The sequence below is a fragment of the Rhinoraja longicauda genome, chromosome 31 (genome assembly GCF_053455715.1).
Source record: "Rhinoraja longicauda isolate Sanriku21f chromosome 31, sRhiLon1.1, whole genome shotgun sequence".
NCBI lineage: Eukaryota > Metazoa > Chordata > Chondrichthyes > Rajiformes > Arhynchobatidae > Rhinoraja > Rhinoraja longicauda.
Window position 1 is genome coordinate 4,361,462 of NC_135983.1, and position 17,007 is coordinate 4,378,468.

Consider the following 17,007-nt stretch of genomic DNA (forward strand, 5'->3'; position numbering starts at 1 on the left):
AGTGGTACAGGGTAAGAACTGCAATTGCCGGCCACAGAACTGGAATTGTGGGGAATGATACGAGAAAAGGGCACCATGATCACATTACTAAAGGGCGTCATTTGTAGCTTTACAGCCTTATCAGTGCCGAGGCATAGCTGGACGCCTGACTGGAAAGGTTCAACCACAGTTGTCAGTAGAACGACTAATTATTCAGCGAACTGATATTATGTTCAAGTACTGAGAAAAGTGGTTTCTGGAGATGGGTGTTTGCATGCAAGGGTAGAGAAGTCAGGAAGCTTTTCTTTCTAACATAAGGCAGATAATTACACATTTGAAAGGATGAGGAACAGCACCAGAGATATCTGCTATAATCATCTGGAAAGAGAGTGAAAGAGCAGTGGTCAGACATTTAATGCTCAAACAATCAATGATCAATATTGTAGTCTGAGATGTTGTGGACAAAAGGTGCAAGATAGGAGAAACACTGGATCAGGAGAAACTTCCTTTGAAATGCAACGGGAAGGACGCAGTACAGCCGAGGCACTAGATTGATCTTAACACAAATTTGACAGCAAACTGCATTTGTTTAAATGAAAACATGTTTAAGCAAACAAGTCCAAATAGAGAAGAGAAGCTAGGAAATTATCTTTTCACTAAGTGAAAGGAAAATTATCTTACACAATCTGACCAGTGAAGTAGAAGGGAGTTTTGCCACAGATAAGTAGATGTTTACTTTTTCCTGGGCACTTTCAAATATTTCATAGTATTTAACCAATGGGCCACGGAGTAATAATGGGAAAAAACGTTCTTCCTCACAAACAGAAACCCAACATGGTTCATTCACAATCTCTTCTTTTGGTCAAATAAAAAACACAAACAGGTTCCTCAGTTACTCTTAAAGCAAACAGCTTGTTAAACTGCAGGAACAGCACAATTCATTTCCTCCCCCATTTAGCAACAAAGTACCCGCTCCTCCTGCTCGCAACTCGCGACATGAACTGCATAACTTTGAAAACAGCAACTGTGACTTCAGCCACTAATTGTAAGGTTTAGAATCCCTTCCCTTTCTTCCTTGAAACATAGAAACATAGACATAGAAAATAGGTGCAGGAGTAGGCCATTCGGCCCTGGCTGATCATCCAACTCAGTATCCCGTACCTGCCTTCTCTCCATACCCCCTGATCCCTTTAGCCACATCTAACTCCCTCTTAAATATAGCCAATGAACTGGCCTCAACTACCTTCTGTGGCAGAGAATTCCACAGATTCACCACTCTCTGTGTGAAGAAATGTTTTCTCATCTCGGTCCTAAAAGACTTCCCTCTTATCCTTAAACTGTGACCCCTTGTTCTGGACTTCCCCAACATCGGGAACAAACAATCTTCCTGCATCTAGCCTGTCCAACCCCTTAAGAACCCCTTAAGAATTTTATAAGTTTCTATAAGATCCCACCTCAATCTTCTAAATTCCAGCGAGTACAAGCCGAGTCTATCCAGTCTTTCTTCATATGAAAGTCCTGCCATCCCAGGAATCAATCTGGTGAACCTTCTCTGTACTCCCTCTATGGCAAGAATGTCTTTCCTCAGATTAGGAGACCAAAACTGTACGCAAGGAGACCAAAACTGTACGCATGCTCCTTCAAACCTTAGATAGACACAAAATGAAGGAGTAACTTAGCTGGTCAGGCAGCATCTCTGGAGAAACAGAACAGCAGACGTCACCTATCCAAGTTCTCCAGAGATGCTGCCTGGCCCGCTGAGTTACGCCAGCATTTTGAGTTTATCTTCGGTGCAAACCAGCATCTGCAGTTGTTTCTTATACTCATTAAAACCAAGGTCATTTGCTCCATTGCCAGCTCTTTTTTAAATCATTTCTTGAATATTCCTGTGAAGCACTTTGGTTAAGCTACAGGCAAGATGCCACATTAACAAACTTATGATCTCCATACAGTCAGAAGCTCAGATAGAACAAGATGCCTGATCACCAGTGTTAAAAAACCATGTAAAGGCAAAATGTGCTGGAGAAACTCAGCTGGTCAGGCAATGTCCCGGGAGAACATGGATAGGTAACGTTTCGGGTTGAAAGGATCAGGACTTGTAATGTTCCCCTGAGATGCTGCCTGACCCACTGAGTTTCCCCAGCACTTTGTGTCTTTCTTTTTTGTAAACCGGTATCTGCAGCTCCTTATTTCTACGTAATGGCACGTGAGTTTACATAACCTCTAACTTCGTAAGTTCCTTTCTACATCCTCATATTCTCAATCAGCCTTTGATGTACCGAGCTCTCACGAGGAAGGGCGGACAACTGACCTCTATCAATACCACGCTGCGGTTTAACTGCAAGAACTGCATCGGAGCTGCCAGCATGGGAAGACTCAAACGCATTCTCACCAGCGAGAAGCAGCAACGTTCATGCTGCAACTCACCTTGAGCACCGATACCTGACACTCTCGAGGTAAATCGAGAACGAAAGCCTACACAACAGAACTGACGATCCTGACCGCGGGTGCTGCCTGTACGGAGTTTGTGCATTATCCCCGTGACCTGCCTGGGTTTCTCCCCCCCCCCCATGTGCTCCGGTTCCTCCCACACACCAAAGACATCCAGATTTGTAGGATAATTGGCTTGGTGAAATTGTAAATTGTCTCTTGTGTGTGTGGGATAGTGTTCGTGTGTGGAGGTCATTGGTCGGCATGGACTCGGTGGGCCGAAGGGCCTGTTGCTACTCTATTTCTAAAAACTAAAAGCAGAGCTCCGGCATTGCAAAATAAATGAGTTGGAAGGAACTGCTAGTTACCGAAGATACACAAAATACTGGAGTAACTCAGCGGGTCAGGCAGGATCTCTGGAGTCAACATGGCTGTGGTAACGAGTTCAGGTTAAAATGTGACCGTAGAGCCAGGGAGCAGGAGGAATCACAGAGGAGAAGCAGCAAGAGAGGGTGTTGCAAAACCCCCGTCGGAGAGAGAACTTTTTCAAAGTAGGCACGCCATGAGGAGATTTTGCAGCAGTGAAGATAAAATGAGTGGGAAGGAACTGCAGGTGCTTGTTACCGAAGATAGACACAAAATGTTGGAGTAACTCAGCGGGTCGGGCAGCATCGCTGGAGATACTGCCTGACCTGCTGAGTCTAGTTTAGTTTAGAGATACAACATGGAAACAGGCCCTTTGGCCCATCAAGTCCGCACCAGCCAGCGATCCCTGCACATTAACACCATCCTACACACACTACAGACAATTTACAATTTTACCAAAGCCAATTAACCTACCAATCTGTATGTCTTTGGAATGTGGGAATAAACTGGAGCACCCAGAGAAAACCAACCCAGGTCTTGGGAGAACGAACAAACTCTGTATGGACAGCACCGGCAGTCAGGATCGAACCCGGGTCTTTGGCGCTGTAAGGCAGCAAATCTACCACTGCGCCACCTTGCCGCCCAGCCACTCCAGCATTTTGTGTCCATCAACTCAAAATAAATGTTCATATTTCCTCAAGGTCGAAAGCAATGGCAAATCTGAAATACAACTGGAAGGTCTCAACCCGAAACATCACCCATTCTTTCTCTCCAGAGACGCTGCCTGTCCCGCTGAGTTACTCCGGCTTTTTGTGTCCATCTTCGGTTTAAACCAGCATCTGCAGTTCCTTCTTAAACAAAATAGTGGAACTTGCAAGAAGCACAAGATAAAGAATTTAATTAGACTGACATGTAAAAGCCAAGTATTTAAAAAAAAGATAAAACACAGATGTCTGGTGGATTGTAATTGCGTATTTTAAGTCGCTTGTAATAAAAATATCAACAGGGCTTAAATAGCTGTAACATCTGAAGTTAATCAAAGTAGTGCCTTAAACAAAACCGCAGCTCTCCATTATTAAACTATTTTGTGTGATCATGGATGTGCAGTAAATCAAAAAGATCTTGTTTGCAAATAAACAAGTCACATGATGCCGTTTACCAGGTAAAATGGAGCTGCAAGCTGCTCGGCTGAGCTCATGATTGCAAAAAATGCATCACCTGATGTAATGCTGAGCCTTTTGAAGAGAATAAAACCAACAGAGTGGGCTTAAAGGCTTGATCGAGAAATTGAAGTCCGCCCTCTGAGCTGAACTATCCTTTCAACCAACAAAGGGCAAACGTGATCTGAAGTAGCTACCACAAAGCAGAGGAAAGCACAAGCAAATATAAGCGTGGAATAATCTGATTGAATTTTACAATGGTCGGCGCAGTCTACACAGACTTTGATAAAGCTTTTGGCAAGATGCTACATGGGACTCTCATTCAAAAGGTTAGAGCTGAATAGATAGCAGCGGAAAATGCCAACAAAAAAAACACTGGAAAGAGAAACAGACTTAACTTCTCAGCTGCCGAAGCTGGCAGCAAATTAAGCCTTTCATCTGATCTTAATTTTGTGTCGTTCCACACATACAACCTGATCTGACGAGTATTTCCTGTACTTTGTTTTTTTTAATTTCAATTTTTCAGCAACTGCTGGATTTATTTGAGCTAATGGGCGCGAGGGAAAGTTGGCAAATTAGATCAGTGCTAGAAAGCAATGGCAGAGGGCGGTTTTGAGGATGGGAAGCTTGTGACCAGTGGTGTACCACAGGGCTCAGTGTTGGGGTACTTGCTGATTTGTAGGTTAATTGGCCTCAGAAAATTGTCACTAGTGAGTGGTTGGAAAAAGTGGGATAATGTTGAAATCATGTGAACGGGTGATTGATGGTCGGCAGGAACCCGGTGGGCTGAAGGGCCTGCTTCCATGTTGTATCTCAGATCTAAACATAGTGTACCCTGCTAACTATAGGGTAATAATAATAATAATAATACATTTTATTTATATAGCGCTTTTCATATACTCAAAGACGCTTTACAGAGATTTTGAGAACATAGGGAAATGAATAAATAGATAAATAAGTAAATAAATAAATAAATGAACAGAGAAAGGAGACAGAAGGTGAGGTGACCTTCAGTGGTTGAAGCCGTACTGAACAGGTGAGACTTCAGCGATGTTTTGAATGTGGTGAGTGTGGGGGAGTCTCTAACGGTTTGGGGTAGTGAGTTCCATAGGGTGGGAGCAGCGATGGAGAAAGCCCTGTCCCCCCAGGATCTGAGTTTAGTCCGGATGTGGGGCGATAGGAGATTGGCAGCGGCAGAGCGGAGGGTGCAGGTGGGAGTGTGCCTGTGGAGGAGGTCAGTCAGGTAGGATGGGGCCAGGTTATGGAGGGCTTTGTAGGTTATGAGGAGGATTTTGTACTGGATTCTCTGGGGGATGGGGAGCCAGTGGAGTTTATAAAGGACGGGGGTGATATGGTCACGGATCGAGGTGTGTGTGAGTAGACGGGCAGCGGAGTTTTGAATGTATTGAAGTTTATTGATGATTTTTGAGGGTGCGCCATAGAGGAGGCTGTTGCAGTAGTCCAGACGGGAGGTGATGAAGGCGTGGATGAGGGTTTCTGCAGCTGTGGAGGAGAGGGATGGACGGAGACGGGCAATGTTTTTGAGGTGGAAGAAGGCTGTCTTTGTGATGTGTTTGATGTGTTTGTCGAAGGAGAGGGTTTGATCAAGGATGATTCCAAGATTCCGGATGTGAGGTGAGGTGGATACTGGGAGACCATCAATGTTGAGGATGAAGTTTTGGGTGGATTTGGTGAGCATTTTTGGACCAATGATGATGATTTCAGATTTGTTGCAATTGAGTTTGAGGAAGTTTGATTGAAGCCAAGATTTTATTTCAGCAATGCAGTTTGTCAGTGTAGAGTGTGTGGTGGAGGAGATTGACTTGGTGGAGATGAGGAGCTGGATATCATCGGCGTAGCAGTGGAAGTTGAGACCATGACGGCGGATTAATTGACCAAGGGGGAACAGGTAGAGGATGAAGAGGAGGGGGCCAAGGACTGAGCCTTGGGGGACACCTTGGGGGAGGGGAGCGGTGGGGGATTTACAGTTGTTAATGGAGATGAACTGGTGTCTGTCAGAGAGGTAAGATTTGAACCAGGATAGGGCTGTGCCGGTGATGTTAAGGGAGGTTTCAAGTCGGGTGAGGAGAATGGAGTGATTTATGGTGTCAAAGGCGGCGCTGAGGTCAAGTAGGATGAGGATGTTGAGGTTGCCAGCGTCGGAGGAGAGGAGAATGTCGTTTGTGATTTTGGTGAGAATGGTGAGAAGCTTTCCAACATAGCAGAGGTGTATAAAATCAGCGGGCATACGTTTAAGGTAAGGTATAGGTTTAGAGGGAAGATGGACACAAAATGCTGGAGTAACTCGACAGGTCAGGCAGCAGCTCTGGGAAAAGAAAGAATGGGTGAAAAAGTACAAGAATGTCAAAGAGGTCAAATGTTAAAGAGGTCAAAGGGGAAGAACTAATTCACATGTATCTATTTTGAAGTTGGCATCAGCTTAAATTAAAAAAAATCAAATTTGCTGACAAATGTTTTAGACACGAAAGGGCCTTCAAATCGAAACAATAAAGCTCCATCATGCTTTGAGGTTATTTTCCGTTTACATATCTTGCCTTTCATGATGAAACAATGTATCCTCCACATTAAATTTCTCAGGCTTCAAAAAACGCAATGGGAAAAGTGCGGGAAGGATGTCAATTCAAAAAACTTAACACAGTGGTAATTCGCAAATTGCAACATGCGTTGGAATTTCACGATGAACTTTTCTTTGAGACAAAAAGATTACACAGACATACACCCAACTAAAAAAATGCAAACATATCTTCGAAAGTACAAATAAAGTGATTTTTTTCTACCCTAGTGAAAATCAATTATTCTGCCAAATCTCAAAGTCCGTCCTTTACCTAAATTAAATCGCCTTTCAATGGCTGGGGTAAAGGTATTTTAGAGACTGGTTTTATTGCGGGCCGTTACGACACGTTTTGTGGATGCAGGGAAAATGTTCCCAATGTTGGGGGAGTCCAGAACCAGGGGCCAGTCTAAGAATAAAGGGGAGGCCATTTAAAACTGAGGTGAGAAGAAACTTTTTCACGCAGAGAGTTGTGAATTTGTGGAATTCTCTGCCATAGAAGGCAGTGGAGGCCAATTCACTGGATGATTTTAAAAGAGAGTTAGATCGAGCTCTAGGGGCTAGTGGAATCAAGGGATATGGGGAGAAGGCAGGCACGGGTTACTGATTGTGGATGATCAGCCATGATCACAATGAATGGCGGTGCTGGCTCGAACCGTCAACCGCCCGGCCCTCTTCTGCCCTTGTTCCCCGGGGTCACCTCCCGCCGCCGACCTCATGGGTGCGGAAGGTAAGACCACCACCCCCAGTTCTTCCTTCTGGGCCTTTTGTCCAGCGTCCGGTGAGTGTGAGGTTATCCACTTTGGTGGTAAGAATAGGAAGGCAGAGTATTATCTGAATGGTGTCAAGTTAGGAAAAAGGGACGTACAACGAGGTACAGCAGGCAGTGAAGAAAGCCAATGGAATGTTGGCCTTCATAACAAGAGGAGTTGAGTATAGGAGCAAAGAGGTCCTTCTGCAGTTGTTCAGGGCCCTAGTGAGACCGCATCTGGAGTACTGTGTGCAGTTTTGGACTCCAAATTTGAGGAAGGATATTCTTGCTATTGAGGGCGTGCAGCGTAGGTTTACTAGGTTAATTCCCGGAATGGCGGGACTATCATATGTTGAAAGACTGGAGCGACTAGGCTTGTATACACTGGAATTTAGGAGGATGAGAGGAGATCTTATCGAAACGTATAGGATTATTAAGGGGTTGGACACGTTAGAGGCAGGAAACATGTTCCCAATGTTGGGGGAGTCCAGAACAAGGGGCCACAGTTTAAGAATAAGGGATAGGCCATTTAGAACTGAGATGAGGAAAATCTTTTTCAGTCAGAGAGTTGTGAATCTGTGGAATTCTCTGCCTCAGAAGGCAGTGGAGGCCAATTCTCTGAATGCATTCAAGAGAGAGCTAGATAGAGCTCTTAAGGATAGTGGAGTCAGGGGGTATGGGGAGAAGGCAGGAACGGGGTACTGATTGAGAATGATCAGCCATGATCACATTGCATGGCGGTGCTGGCTCGAAGGGCCGAATGGCCTCCTCCTGCACCTATTGTCTATTGTCTATTGTCCGCTGCCCACCCCCTCCATCCTCCTCTCTGGTTCCCGGACTTCAGGGGCGAGCAGGGGCCGGGCTCAGCTGCTTCCCCCTCTGGGAGGGTTCCCGGATCCGCGGCGGGTGAGACCACTGCAGCTGAGGTGCCCTTGTTATTCCTACCAATTTACTTTAGTTTAGATTTGTTTCATTTCGTTTAGTTTCGTTTCGTTTTGAGATACAGCGTGGGGAAAAAGCCCTTCGGCCCACCGTGTCCACGCTGACCAGCGATAACACTATCCTGCACACACTAGGGACAATTTACATTCATACCAAGCCAATTAACCTACATACCTGTACGTCTTTGGAGCGTGGAAGGAAACCGAAGATCTCGGAGAAAACCCACGCAGGTCACGGGAAGAACGTACAAATTCCTTACAGCAAGCACCCGTAGACAGGATCGGACCGGGGTCTCTGGCGCAAGGCTGGTAAGGTAGCAACTCTACCGCTGCACCACCACTTTGATGAAAGAATCCAGCTCCCTGGTGCTGGCAATCGGTTCACAGGCCTGGGCCAAGAAAGGGCAGTCAACCATGTAGGTCAAGTTGGTCTCTGGTCACCTTTAGGCCAGAGTAGGCAAAGCTGCCACATTATCCTCCCTGAAGAACATCAGTGAACCAGATGGACTTCCACCGACAATCCTGTGGTTTCGTGAATACCAGCACTGAATTAGCAATATTATTATTAAAGAAATCCAGGCTTTTAGAGATATTTGAATTTAAGTTCCCCAGCTGTCTTGGTTTGCCAGAGGCCCACATCTTTGCTTCAGAGGCCCAGAAACTGTGACCACGTGGGTTTTCTCCGGGGAGCTCCGGTTTCCTCCCACACTCCCAAGACCTGTAAGGTTCTTAGGTTAATTGGCTCCTGTAAAATTGTCCCCAGTATGTAGGGTGATCGTTGGTTGGCGTGGACTTGGTGGGCCGAAGGGCCTGTTTCTTTAGATTTAGATTTAGAGATACAGCGCAGAAACAGGCCCTTCGGCCCACCGGGTCTGCGCCACCCAGCGATCCCCGCATATTAACACTATCCTACACACACTAGGGACAATTTTTATATTTACCAAACCAATTAACCTACAAACCTGTACGTCTTTGGAGTGTGGGAGGAAACCGAAGATCTCGGAGAAAATCCATGCTGTATCTCTGAAATAAGTTAAACTAAAGTAATCTAGTCCAGTGATTTCATGAACGAATTTGCACTAACCCTAATCCCACCTCAGCAACGGAACACAAACACCACCTCTTGCACAAGTGCGGATTTATTGCCAAGTGTGTATGTTTTGCACTAATTACTCTAGTTTTACTTTAGAAGTGCAGCTTGGAAACAGGACCTTCGGCCCATTGAGTCTACGCCGACCATCGCTCACCCATTCGCACTAGTTTTATGCTATCCCACTTTCTCATCCTTGATAACTAGTTTAAAAGATAGAATCTAGAGCACAATGAACATAGAACTTTGGCTCACAATGGCGGTGTCGAACATGATGCCAAGACCAACTCTTATCGACCTGTAGTCAATCCCTGCCCTTTATTCCCAAAATATCCATGTGCCCATCCAAACATATTTGCCTGTGCTTTTGTGCAATTTTTTTTTCTTTCATTTCACTCCCTTGTAGAATTTGCATAAAATGGTGGTGTGATTTTGTGACTTTGTGTAGTGTCTCAGTCTGTGTAATTTTGTGACTTTGTGTAGTGTCTCAGTCTGTTTGCCTGTGACAGTGCTGCAAGCATTGTATCTGTACCTCACTGTACTTGTGCATATGAGAATAAACCCAACTTGACATGATTTAACAACCCCGTGAGATTCCACATGCTAAAGACATGCGGCTTTGTAGATTAATAATAATAATAATAATAATACATTTTATTTATATAGCGCTTTTCATATACTCAAAGACGCTTTACAGAGATTTTGAGAACATAGGGAAATGAATAAATAGATAAATAAGTAAATGAACAGAGAAAGGAGACAGAAGGTGAGGTGACCTTCAGTGGTTGAAGGCAGTACTGAACAGGTGAGACTTCAGCGATGTTTTGAATGTGGTGAGTGTGGGGGAGTCTCTAACGGTTTGGGGTAGTGAGTTCCATAGGGTGGGAGCAGCGATGGAGAAAGCCCTGTCCCCCCAGGATCTGAGTTTAGTCCGGATGTGGGGGGATAGATTGGCAGCGGCAGAGCGGAGGGTGCAGGTGGGAGTGTGTCTGTGGAGGAGGTCGGTCAGGTAGGATGGGGCCAGGTTATGGAGGGCTTTGTAGGTTATGAGGAGGATTTTGTACTGGATTCTCTGGGGGATGGGGAGCCAGTGGAGTTTATAAAGGACGGGGGTGATATGGTCACGGATCGAGGTGTGTGTGAGTAGACGGGCAGCGGAGTTTTGAATGTATTGAAGTTTATTGATGATTTTTGAGGGTGCGCCATAGAGGAGGCTGTTGCAGTAGTCCAGACGGGAGGTGATGAAGGCGTGGATGAGGGTTTCTGCAGCTGTGGAGGAGAGGGATGGACGGAGACGGGCAATGTTTTTGAGGTGGAAGAAGGCTGTCTTTGTGATGTGTTTGATGTGTTTGTCGAAGGAGAGGGTTTGATCAAGGATGATTCCAAGATTCCGGATGTGAGGTGAGGTGGATACTGGGAGACCATCAATGTTGAGGATGAAGTTTTGGGTGGATTTGGTGAGCATTTTTGGACCAATGATGATGATTTCAGATTTGTTGCAATTGAGTTTGAGGAAGTTTGATTGAAGCCAAGATTTTATTTCAGCAATGCAGTTTGTCAGTGTAGAGTGTGTGGTGGAGGAGATTGACTTGGTGGAGATGAGGAGCTGGATATCATCGGCGTAGCAGTGGAAGTTGAGACCATGACGGCGGATTAATTGATCAAGGGGGAACAGGTAGAGGATGAAGAGGAGGGGGCCAAGGACTGAGCCTTGGGGGACACCTTGGGGGAGGGGGGCGGTGGGGGATTTACAGTTGTTAATGGAGATGAACTGGTGTCTGTCAGAGAGGTAAGATTTGAACCAGGATAGGGCTGTGCCGGTGATGTTAAGGGAGGTTTCAAGTCGGGTGAGGAGAATGGAGTGATTTATGGTGTCAAAGGCGGCGCTGAGGTCAAGTAGGATGAGGATGTTGAGGTTGCCAGCGTCGGAGGAGAGGAGAATGTCGTTTGTGATTTTGGTGAGAATGGTGAGAAGCTTTCCAACATGGCAGAGGTGTATAAAATCAGCGGGCATACGTTTAAGGTAAGGTATAGGTTTAGAGGGAAGATGGACACAAAATGCTGGAGTAACTCGACAGGTCAGGCAGCAGCTCTGGGAAAAGAAAGAATGGGTGAAAAAGTACAAGAATGTCAAAGAGGTCAAATGTTAAAGAGGTCAAAGGGGAAGAACTAATTCACATGTATCTATTTTGAAGTTGGCATCAGCTTAAATTTAAAAAAATCAAATTTGCTGACAAATGTTTTAGACACGAAAGGGCCTTCAAATCGAAACAATAAAGCTCCATCATGCTTTGAGGTTATTTTCCGTTTACATATCTTGCCTTTCATGATGAAACAATGTATCCTCCACATTAAATTTCTCAGGCTTCAAAAAACGCAATGGGAAAAGTGCGGGAAGGATGTCAATTCAAAAAACTTAACACAGTGGTAATTCGCAAATTGCAACATGCGTTGGAATTTCACGATGAACTTTTCTTTGAGACAAAAAGATTACACAGACATACACCCAACTAAAAAAATGCAAACATATCTTCGAAAGTACAAATAAAGTGATTTTTTTCTACCCTAGTGAAAATCAATTAGTCTGCCAAATTTCAAAGTCCGTCCTTTACCTAAATTAAATCGCCTTTCAATGGCTGGGGTAAAGGTATTTTAGAGACTGGTTTTATTGCGGGCCGTTACGACACGTTTTGTGGATGCAGGGAAAATGTTCCCAATGTTGGGGGAGTCCAGAACCAGGGGCCAGTCTAAGAATAAAGGGGAGGCCATTTAAAACTGAGGTGAGAAGAAACTTTTTCACGCAGAGAGTTGTGAATTTGTGGAATTCTCTGCCATAGAAGGCAGTGGAGGCCAATTCACTGGATGGTTTTAAAAGAGAGTTAGATCGAGCTCTAGGGGCTAGTGGAATCAAGGGATATGGGGAGAAGGCAGACACGGGTTACTGATTGTGGATGATCAGCCATGATCACAATGAATGGCGGTGCTGGCTCGAAGGGCCCAATGGCCTACTCCTGCACCTATTTTCTACGTTATTATGTTTCTAAATGCAAGACGTCGTAGTTTACACGATCAAAATGCCTCAATTCATTCTGTGAGGAAAGCATCTGAAACTTCACCCGTTTTGTAAAACAGGTTTACCAACAGATATGGTATTTTCAGAGTAGATTATATGATTTGTTTTCAACCACACAGCTTGAGAATTTCTGAAGGACACATCAAAGCCCCCGGGAAATAATTCATGCGGTTTATATTATGCGGTACACGACTATTTGTATAAGAAAATAACTGCAGATGCTGGTACAAATCGAAGGTATTTATTCACAAAATGCTGGAGTAACTCAGCAAGTCAGGCAGCATGTCGGGAGAGAAGGAATGGGTGACGTTTCGGGTCGAGACCCTTCAGTCTGAAGAAGGGTCTCGACCCGAAACGTCACCCATTCCTTCTCACACGACTATCTGCATTTATATATAAAGTCTAACTACCAACGTTTCCCTCAAGGGCAAGGCATAGACAATGTGTTTTGTTATTTGACTCTCAATTGTTGATGGTAATTTAAATAATTTTCACATGGCAAAGTGGAAAAAGAACACATTGCAAGTTACTCCAGCACTTTGTATTTCACTCAAAATCCCAACATCTGCAGTTCATTGTGCTCTCCAAGAATGTAATGCAATGGGGCGGATTAAAAATTAACTTCTGTGTACGCACGTATGCATACGGACACATGTACACCGATTCGCCCCCAGCTCTCTTCCAACTTTCAGCCCCCTGTTAAAATAAGTCCGAAGTAGGGCCCAACCCCAAACGTCAACTCTCCATTCCCTCCAGAGATGCTGCCTGACACGCTGAGTTACTCCAGCACAGTTTTCTCCAGTCTCTGCACTTTTTGGCGTCTCCAAGAACACAATGCAGGCAGACAGATTGAAAATTAACTTTTGTATAGGCAAGTAAGCATACACAAACACATTTGGCATTGCTAGCACAAGGAACTGTAGATGGTGGTTTACAGAAAGATATGTGCTGGAATCACTCAGCAGGTCAGGAAGCATCTATGAAGGACGTGGGTCAGCAACATTTCGGTTGGGGGGCCTGCTTCAGTTTGAAGACAAGTCCCAACTCCAAACCTCTTTGGTCTGAAACATCGACTATCTATTCCTTCTCTCCAGAGATGCTGCCTGTCCCACTGAGTCACTCCAGCATTTTGTGTCTCGTATCGACTATATATGTCCCTACAAGAGATGATGTCTAACACGATGAGTTCCTCATGAGCATAAGGAACTGCAGTTGCTGATTTACAACAAAAAAAAGACACAAAGTACTGGAGTAACTCAGTGGGTCAGGCAGCATCTCTGGAGAACATGAAAAGGTGACGTTTCAGATCGGGACCTTTCTACCGCTGAGTTACTCTAGCACATTGTTGGTATCTGCAGCTCCTTGTGTCCACATTTTAGAATCAATGATGTGGACACCAGTGGAAGAAAGTAGGATAAATCTTGCCTGACTGTACAACCATGCTTATAACATTAAAACCCTGCGAGGTGCAAATGTAACTACCGCACACCGGGCACGGAGTTGGAATTGACACCGCTACTGTCAGGGGGAGAGAGGAGAGGGAGGGAGCAGGGGGGGGGGGGGAGGAGGGAAGTGAGGGGGGGAGGGGAGAGGTGGGGGAGGGGAGAGGGGGGGAGGGGAGAGGTGGGGGAGGGGAGAGGGGGGGAGGGGGGGAGGGGAGAGGGGGAGGGGAGAGGGGGAGGGGAGAGGGGGGGAGGGGGGAGGGGAGAGGGGGGAGGGGAGAGGGGGGGAGGGGAGAGGGGAGAGGGGGGGAGGGGGGAGGGGAGAGGGGGGGAGGGGAGAGGGGGGGAGGGGAGAGGGGGGGAGGGGAGAGGGGGGGAGGGGGGAGGGGAGAGGGGGGGAGGGGGGAGGGGAGAGGGGGGGAGGGGGGAGGGGAGAGGGGGGGAGGGGGGAGGGGAGAGGGGGGAGGGGGGAGGGGAGAGGGGGGGAGGGGGGAGGGGAGAGGGGGGGAGGGGGGGGGGGGGGAGGGGGGGAGGGGAGAGGGGGGGAGGGGAGAGGGGGGGAGGGGAGAGGGGGGGAGGGGAGAGGGGGGGAGGGGAGAGGGGGGGAGGGGAGAGGGGGGGAGGGGAGAGGGGGGGCGGGGAGAGGGGGGGCGGGGAGGGGGCGGGGAGAGGGGGGGCGGGGAGAGGGGGGGAGGGGAGGGAGGGAGAGAGGGAGTGAGGAGGGTGTGAGGGAGGGAAATGAGGGGAGGGAGGAGAGGGGGGTGGGAGGGAGGGAGGAGAGGGGGGTGGGAGGGAGGGAGGAGAGGGGGGTGGGAGGGAGGGGGAAGAGGAGAGGGGGGAAGAGGAGAGGGGGGAAGAGGGGGGAGGGGGGAGGGGGGAAGAGGGGGGAGGGGGAGGGGGGAAGAGGAGAGGGGGAGGGGGAAGAGGAGAGGGGGAGGGGGGAAGAGGAGAGGGGGAGGGGGGAAGAGGAGAGGGGGAGGGGGGAAGAGGAGAGGGGGAGGGGGGAAGAGGAGAGGGGGAGGGGGGAAGAGGAGAGGGGAGGGGGGAAGAGGAGAGGGGGAGGGGGGAAGAGGAGAGGGGGAAGAGGAGAGGGGGAGGGGGGAAGAGGAGAGGGGGAGGGGGGAAGAGGAGAGGGGGAGGGGGGAAGAGGAGAGGGGGAAGAGGAGAGGGGGGAAAAGGAGAGGGGGGAAAAGGAGAGGGGGAAGAGCGAGGGGGGGAAGAGCGAGGGGGGGAAGAGCGAGGGGGGGAAGAGCGAGGGGGGGAAGAGCGAGGGGGAGGAGGGTGAGAGGGAGGGAGGGAGGGAGGGTGAGAGGGAGAGGGAGGGAGGGTGAGAGGGAGGGAGGAGAGAGGGTGTGAGGGAGGGAGGAGAGAGGGTGTGAGGGAGGGAGGGAGGGAGAGAGGGTGTGAGGGAGGGAGGAGAGAGGGTGTGAGGGAGGGAGGAGAGAGGGTGTGAGGGAGGGAGGGAGGGAGCCCGTGGTGCCCTCCCCACCCGGGAGCGGCCCGCCTCGCCCCCTCGCTGCCGCCCATGGCATGGTGTTGGGGTGAGCGGACCCCCGCCCTCCTCCCGCCCTCCGGCCCCGGACTTACGCCGTGCTCCGCGGGGCCACCTCTCACATGTTGCTCCCTCTCTCTGTCCTCGGCCTCTCGGTTCCCCGCCCGCTCCCGCTCCCGCTCCGCCGGCCCGGCCCGCCCTCCCTCACCCTCTCCCCACCGCCCGCAACTGCCCGCAACCCGGAACTCCAACCCGCGCACGCTTCCGCCCGACGACAGCAGCTCCGCGGCGGAGGCGCCCAAGGGGGCGCTGCCGAGCGCGGCCGAGCGGGGTCGCTGCCGAGCACAGCCGAGAGGAGCCGAGCCGAGGGCAGCCGAGTCCCCGAGCCCGAGTCCGGTCGCTGCCGGAGCCGAGTCTCCGAGTCCGAGCGCGGCCGAGTGGAGCCAAGCCGAAGGCAGCCGAGCGCCCGAGTCCGGTCGTTGCCCGAGCCGAGGGCCCGAACGGAGCGCAGCCGTTAGCCCAGCGGGGTCGCTGCCCGAGCCGAGCCGAGCGGAGGGCCGAGCCCCGAGTGCGGTCGCTGCCCGAGCCGAGCCGAGCCGAGCGGAGGGCCGAGCCCCGAGTGCGGTCGCTGCCCGAGCCGAGGGCCCCGAACCTGAAGGGGCCGAGGTCCATGGGCCGAGCCACTCATGGGGTCATGTGATGGGAGCAGAGTGAGGCCATGCGGCCCCGGCCTCGTCGCCTCCGCCTTCCAATGTACACTAGGCCGCGACCCCCCTGACTCCCGCACTCATCAAGCACCTGTCTCTGGAGCCGAGTGGCGTTGGAGCTGGAGCCCGACTTTGTCTCTGTTCCTTGGTCTGCAACGATGATGACTGAAAATAAACTTTTACCTCGACTCTGTCACCATCCTTGTCCCCCAGAATAAGACTTCATAGCAATGTTGCTGCCCGAGCTGAGCTGGATGGAGCTGAAGGTCAATGGCTGAAGATGGACACAACATGCTGGAGTAACTTAGCGCGGGCACGGTGACATAGAAACATAGACAATAGGTGCAGGAGGAGGCCATTTGGCCCTTCGAGCCAGCACCGCCATTCAATGTGATCGTGGCTGATCGTCCACAATTAGTAACCCGTGCCTGCCTTCTCCCCATATCCCTTGATTCCACTAGCCCCTAGAGCTCTATCTAACAGTTTCAGGTTGAGACCCTTCTTCAGACTGATAATAGACAATAGGTGCAGGAGGAGGCCATTCGGTCCTTCGAGATATGGAGATATGGAAGTCTAAGAATGAGAGATAAAGATCTCGACCTGAGGGAGGGTTTCTTTTCTTCTCTTTTTTTTCTCATTTATTATATTGTTTATTATATTAGAGTGGTGCAGCATGAAAACAGGCCCTTGGGCCCAACTTGCCCACACCGGCCAACATGTCCCAGCTACACTAGTTCCACATGCCTGCGCTTGGTCCATATCCCTCCAAACCTGTCCTATCCATGTACCTGTCTAACTGCTTCTTAAACGTTGGGATAGTCCCGCCCTCAACCAGCTCCTCTGGCAGCTCGTTCCATATGCCCACCACCCTTTGTGTGAAAAGGTTACCCCTCAGAGTATTAAAACTTTTCCCCTTCACCTTGAACCTATGTCCTCAGGTCCTTGATTCCCCTACTCTGGGCAATAGATTCTGTGCATCTACTCAATCTATTCCTCTCATGATT

At 49.0% G+C, this 17,007-nt stretch overlaps 1 protein-coding gene across 1 annotated transcript in view; it reads right to left on the reverse strand.

The window, feature by feature from the left end:
* Positions 1–15,480, reverse strand: part of zbtb34 (zinc finger and BTB domain containing 34) — a 49,757-nt gene extending 34,277 nt beyond the window's left edge. The window contains exon 1 of the mRNA XM_078425964.1: positions 15,392–15,480. The gene's annotated coding sequence lies outside the window, so the exon portion shown is untranslated. The remainder of the gene's footprint in view (positions 1–15,391) is intronic.
* Between the last annotated feature and the right edge of the window lie 1,527 nt (positions 15,481–17,007).